Raw genomic sequence first — 6,368 nt, forward strand, 5'->3', positions numbered from 1 at the left:
ACACACCTTTTAAGATCCATGGGTACTAAACAACACGAGTACCTCCTTCAGTGTACTAAATGCTCCAATAGCAACTATGTGGGTGAAACCAGACAGACAATCACTACTCTCTTGAATGAACTCACACAGAAAAATATAGATAAAAGCCCCATATCACCTGTGGGTGAATACTTCACAAAGCAATCACTCTATATCTGACCTCTCCGTCCTCATCCTCAAAGGAAACCTGCACAACACTTTAAAAAAATGAGCCTGGGAGCTTAAATTCATAACTCTGCTAGACACTAAAAATCATGGACTGAATAGAGACAATGGATTTATGACTTATTACAACAGTCTATAACCCAATAACAACCCCTCGCCTACTCTGTCCCCATATCTACTCTGGCGACACCATCAGAGGACCCAACCACATCAGCCACACCATCAAGGGCTCATTCACCTGCACATCCACTAATGTTATATATGCCATCATGTGCCAGCAATGCCCCTCTGCCATGTACATTGGCCAAACCGGACAGTCCCTCCACAAAAGAATAAATGGACACAAATCGGACATCAGGAATGGTAACATACATAAGCCAGTAAGTGAACACTTCAATCTCCCTGGTCATTCTATTACAGATTTAAAAATCACTATCATTGAACAAAAAAACTTCAGAAACAGACTTCAAAGAGAAACAGCAGAACTAAAATTCATTTGCAAATTTAACACCATTAATCTGGACTTGAACAGGGACTGGGAGTGGCTGGCTCATTACAGAAGCAGCTTTTCCTCTCCTGGAATTGACACCTCCTCATCCATTATTGGGAGTGGACTACATCCACCCTGATTGAATTGGCCCTGTCAACACTAGTTCTCTACTTGCGAAGTAACTCCCTGCTCTCCATGTGTCAATATATAATGCCTGCATCTGTAACTTTCACTCTATGCATCCGAAGAAGTGAGGTTTTTACCCACGAAAGCTTATGCCCAAATAAATCTGTCAGTCTTTAAGGTGCCACCAGACTCCTTGTTGTTTTTGCTATAGCTAAGTATCCTTCTCACTGTGGTATCCAATATTTCACTATATAAATAGTTATGTCTTCTCCCCCCTACCCCCTTCCCCCCCCCCACACACACACTTTTAAAATATCTATGATGCCTGTCTGCAGAAAAAGGCAGCCATTTTTAGGAGGATACCTGCAGCCTATAACAGAGGAGATATACACTGTACTCTCTAGCAGAGGCCTTATTTTTGTTCTTTCACTGCCTTGCACTTTGTTTTGTTATTTATACCCATGCAAAGTCAGTAAACAGTGGGTGCTAAAAGCTACCTTTCTGGTCGGATTGTCTATCACACCCAGTCTGTATTCACTCTGCTCAGGTGTAAATGTTTCCACAAGGTGTCATGGGGTTTGGTCTACTTCCAGGAGTGGAAGGATGACTTTTTCTATAAAGCTCATGTTCTCGGTCCTTTTCCTTCAGGTCTGGACATAAAATTGCATTCTGTCTACTTTCATAATAATTGGACCACACGGCTTCCTGTCAACACAACACTTTTTGTCACCTTTCAACATCTTGCACTTTCTGCACAGTTCACACACTAAAACAATGTGTAAAGGTGGTGTTCAAGAAAAAACAAGCACATAATACCAATAAACTGAGATTCTCAGTGGTGTTTTTTCCCCCTGTATGTGCTGGAAGAGTCAAAACTCCCCAACCAGCACATCTGGATGAAGACGAATTAAGGTAAGGAAATCTTTCACTTACTATGCAGTTGCTGTTTTCTATTCTGACTTACATTAATCTCTGCATTAAAAAGGTACCTTTGTCATGTGGTGGGGCTGGATTAGTTTAACAAGCAGACATTTATCATAAAGAAATGAGAAGTAGAGCACTGTATAGGTATGGTATATTTCTGGCATGTGTCACCTGGGTATGTCTTTTTAATACAGCAAATAATTAAACAAATTGAGTGAATGGTTCACTCCCAGGCCTGTTAATTGCACGATACACTACTTTGTTTGCCCTTCATTCTTTTTTACAAGGTTCAAAATACACTGACTAGCAGCTAGTCATCTAAGTGTTTGTTTGCTTGTGAGGTTTACTAAGAGTCCTACAAAGTCGAAAAGAGACTTTTGCAATCAGACTCTCTTTTAAATGTAAGTGGGTGGTGTAAACATAACATGAATTTCATTAAATTAGAGCTTTTACTTTGATCTCCATATAGAAATAATATTCTGTGTATGTAAGGCACCTTCGCTCAGAAGTTGCAATAGCTTTTTACAAACATTAATAAGGTAAGCCTCACAGTTCCTCAGGGAGGCAGATATTACTATCCTCATTTTACAGGAAAATAAATGGGCCCAAAGGTCTTAAGTGACTTGCCCAAAGTCACACAGCGAGGCTTTGGCAGAGCTCAGGATACAATCCAGATCTCCGGACTCCAAGTACTGTGCTTGAGTCACAAGATCATACTTCTTTTCTTTATATAGTACATAGACTCAATAGGCTTGATTCTCTTCTGAGCTGGGGGTCCGCTTGGCAGAGAAGGAAGGTCAGGTGGTTTCAGGGACCCAGCTCCCTGATTCTTAGGGTATCCGTGGTCCCGACACAACTCAGAGCTGGTTCCAAGTACCTTTAACTTGTGCAACTGATGCAACGTCCTTAATTGAATCGATGCCAATGGAAGGTTGCTGTGGTGGAGTTCAGTTCCCACCTTCTCCCCTACCCCCTTCTGCCCCTGAAATGTCCCTCCCTCTCTCCCTAAGCATGTAGAGGGGTGGGGGGAAGAGGGACAAAGCCTGGCTGCAGTGTAGATGTGCCAGTAGGGAGTACCCCTACACCAGAGAATTTCTGTGCTGGGTATTTTCAGCCTGATTGTAGACCCTTTTGATCCCCTGAATGGTGCAAATGGACTGAAACCCAGCCTGGGCATCTGGCCCTAGCAGTGGTTACAGTACAATATATAAATAAGCAAGCAAGTAAATCCATTTAGTCATGTATGAATATCGGTGAAATCACAGCAAATTTTCTAAAGCCTTCATGATCCATCACTAGCTTTAAGCACTCGGCAGCTGACCTTCCAGTGCTCTACTATATGCCATCCATCCATGTCTTTGCTGGAACTCCACCATTCCTTCCATAATAGTATTGGGATATATAACTTATAATAACTTTCTCAAAGTTATTTCCATCTCTATACCCATCTCAGGGTCTGCTTCTCTCCAAGCAATAATTATGTGATTTGTGCATTTTTAGAAGCTAAGAGAACAGCTGCTTGGGAATTTTTTGACAAAATATTTTTTCATCAAAAGGCCAGATCATCAAAAACAAACTGTTTGTGTAACATGGTCAGGAATCTCCTGACTTGAAAACAAACATCGGAAAAAAAAAAGTCTGACATTTTCAAAACAAAAAACTCCAGTTTTCTTGTTCAAAATGACTTTTCATTTTGAAATTTATGCTAAGTAGACTAAAAAAAGGTGAAAATAGACATATAATGTTTGAAAATTATTGAAACAAAATGTTTTGAGAAGACCTGAACTGAAAAATGTTGTAGTTTGGGGTTCTTTTGTTTAGGTTCTCACTTTTAGTCTTGATTCAGGATGGAAAAACAATTTGAACTCTGGAAAATATTAAGGGAATTGGAAAACCATTTCTACCTCTACTTGGGAGCAAACAGAACCTTGTAAATAATGGCTACCAACTCCCTGCTGTCCCACAGGGCAGTACCATATTTTTATCCCTGCTGATAGCTATTTTCCAAAGTACCACCATTCCAAACATTATCCTTCTAAAACAGGCTGGGGAAAAGAATTTTGATTACTAATCCACTTCAGATGTGGTTGTCTAACAAGTTCCTGACAGAAAATAGCCTGACATAGCCTAAAAATCTGGTTGCTGCTCGTTAAGAACATTGTTAAGCATGCATGTGCACAATCATTTTGTTGTGGATTTGATTGTATTTAAGTGTAATATTAGAAGCAGTCTCTGCCATAGGGAACCCTCCTGTATCCCTCACTAAAGAACTATGTGAAGCAGTCTAGTAGATCGTCCACTTGTACACTGCCATAAGTATTTTTTTTTTAAATCTCTAGGTCACTGTGTGGATTCAAAACACTGAAACTATGTGAACAGTGTTTCCTGCAGTCTGATGAATCTGTCTGTCTCCCATATGTTCAATCAGGACTGGCTTTAGGCACCAGCAAACCAAGCCCATGCTTGGGGCGGCAGAATTGCAGGGGCGGCATTCCAGGAGGTTGTTGTTGGGTTTTTTTGCTTCGGCAGTTGCGCTCTCGGAGGTTTGGTTTTTTTTGCTTGGGGCGGCAAAAAACCTAGAGCCAGCCCTGTGTGCAATAGCTCCTTTACAGACCTGATTTTTCTGAAGCATTGCAAATAAAGACCCAGAAATGCACATCCCCTTCCCATTTGCCAATCCTAAGGATACATAAGAGCCAAGATTGCCTTTTATTGCCCCTAACTAGATCAACCTCTGCTTCTGAGCCACTCTTTGATGTCTGTCCCAAAGGGTGACAGCAAAATGATCATTTGAAAAAAAATATAGCCTTTAGTTTTTTTGATTGACAAGCAACCCAGCTTGCCTGATGGAGATCTCCAAAACAGCTTGCAATTACGTCAAAAGCATCAAAGAGAGTTTGCCAAGCTGAGTGACTTTGGGTAAGTCACATAACCTTTTGTGTCCCCGTTCATCATCTTTTGGGATTTAATCTAAGATTTGTTGGGTTTTTTTGTTTTTGTCTTTCAAAATAAATTCACACTGGCAGAGATGGATAATCTTTCCAAAATCCAGAATAGCAAACTCAAGCTAAGAATTGATACAGTGCACTGCCATTAACTTTCAGTGACAGCTGTGAGCACTCAACCAGCTCACTTTTATTTAGGTGCCTATTTCTAGTTTTAGGTGTCTAACTTTACATAAGAGCATAAACATTTCCATATTGGGTCAAACCAATCTTGTCCAGTATCCTGTCTCCATCAGTGGTCCAAGCTTGAGCTTCAGGGAAGTGTACAGAACAGGGCAATTTTGGAGTAATCCACTCCCATCTTGCACTCTCAGTTTATAGAAGTCAGAACTTTAGGATCGCACCAAGCACAGGTTTGCATCACTGACCATCTTGGCTAATAGCCATTGATGGACTTATCCTCCATGAACTTACCTAGTGTGATGTTGTATGATTGAAGTGGACCGTTTATATCATAGATATTACCACTGTTATACAGCTGCAACAAATCTTTTACAAAGTGTATCATGTAAGGTGTTGTGAAAAAAGTTACAATCTGTCAAGTATGATTATCCCGGTTAAATCCATGCATCATCGTCTGAAGTTATGAATACTGACTATGTATTTGTATCTTAAATGTGTTTGTTCTTGAGGTGACACCCATAAGGTAGTTTATCTCCAGTCTCACCAGCCCATTGTGAATGGACCATTCAAGTTTGATTGGCCATTAAGAAGAATTAACTCTCAAGATAACTCTTCCTGAGGATGCCTGAGACAGCAAGGAGCCAATGGCCACCCCATGATTCAGGAAAACATGTAAGGTCATGTGATGTGGACATGTGACCACAAACTCCATCTTTTTTTCACTTTCTATACAAAGGGGCTGTGGGCATTATTTAAGGCAGAGGATATAAAAGACTCCTGAGACATCTCCATTTTGCCTCATTCCTGCTCCAATTCTCTGGACTGTGGATTTACAACTAAAAGGAGTATTTTGAACTAAGGACCTTCCAATCTTGTGGAAATTACCAGAGAGACTTTTGCAAGCCAGCAGTCTATTCCATCACTGCTACAAACCTGATCTGAGGTCTTTGTTATCATTTGTATGTATATGAGCTTTTAACCATTTATAAGTCTATTCTTTCCTTTTATTAATAAAGTCTTAGTTAGTTTACTAAGGATTGGCTGGCAGTGTGATATTTGGGTAAGATCTGAGATTCATACTGACCTGGGGGTAAGTGTGTCATCCTTTGGGATTGGTAAAACCTCACATATGTTGAATTGGGTTTTCAATAACCTCTCACTATATTAGACCAGTTTGTCTGTATGGGAACCAAGGGCTGGAGTGCCTAAAGGGGACTGTGTTTGGCTTCTTGTTAACCAGTGTGGTGCTACAGAAGCTCTTGTGTTACTGGCTTGGTGAATCTAATTGTAGTATAACCCACCAGTTTTTGGAGTGTGCCTGCCCTGTTTCTTGCACTCTCTCCTGAGTGTGGCATTCTCAGTGTGGTTTGTCCCAGGCACCCAGTCCTTTTTCGATCCCATTTATATTTTTGGCCATCATAACATTCCATGGCAATGAGTTCCACAGGTCAGTTGTACATTGTGTGAAAAAGCACTTCCTCCTGTTTGTGTTATCA

The 6,368-nt window shown here is 40.7% G+C and overlaps 1 long non-coding RNA gene across 3 annotated transcripts in view; it reads left to right on the forward strand.

Annotated features, from left to right (window-relative positions):
• Positions 1 to 5,907, forward strand: part of LOC101938933 (uncharacterized) — a 56,768-nt gene extending 50,861 nt beyond the window's left edge. For all 3 annotated transcript variants that reach the window (XR_010600077.1, XR_006175792.2, XR_010600078.1), the window contains 2 exons: positions 1,469 to 1,732; positions 4,084 to 5,907. This is a non-coding gene — a long non-coding RNA (uncharacterized LOC101938933). The remainder of the gene's footprint in view (positions 1 to 1,468; positions 1,733 to 4,083) is intronic.
• The last annotated feature ends 461 nt before the right edge of the window (positions 5,908 to 6,368 follow it).

The sequence above is a fragment of the Chrysemys picta genome, chromosome 1, assembly GCF_011386835.1.
Source record: "Chrysemys picta bellii isolate R12L10 chromosome 1, ASM1138683v2, whole genome shotgun sequence".
NCBI lineage: Eukaryota > Metazoa > Chordata > Testudines > Emydidae > Chrysemys > Chrysemys picta.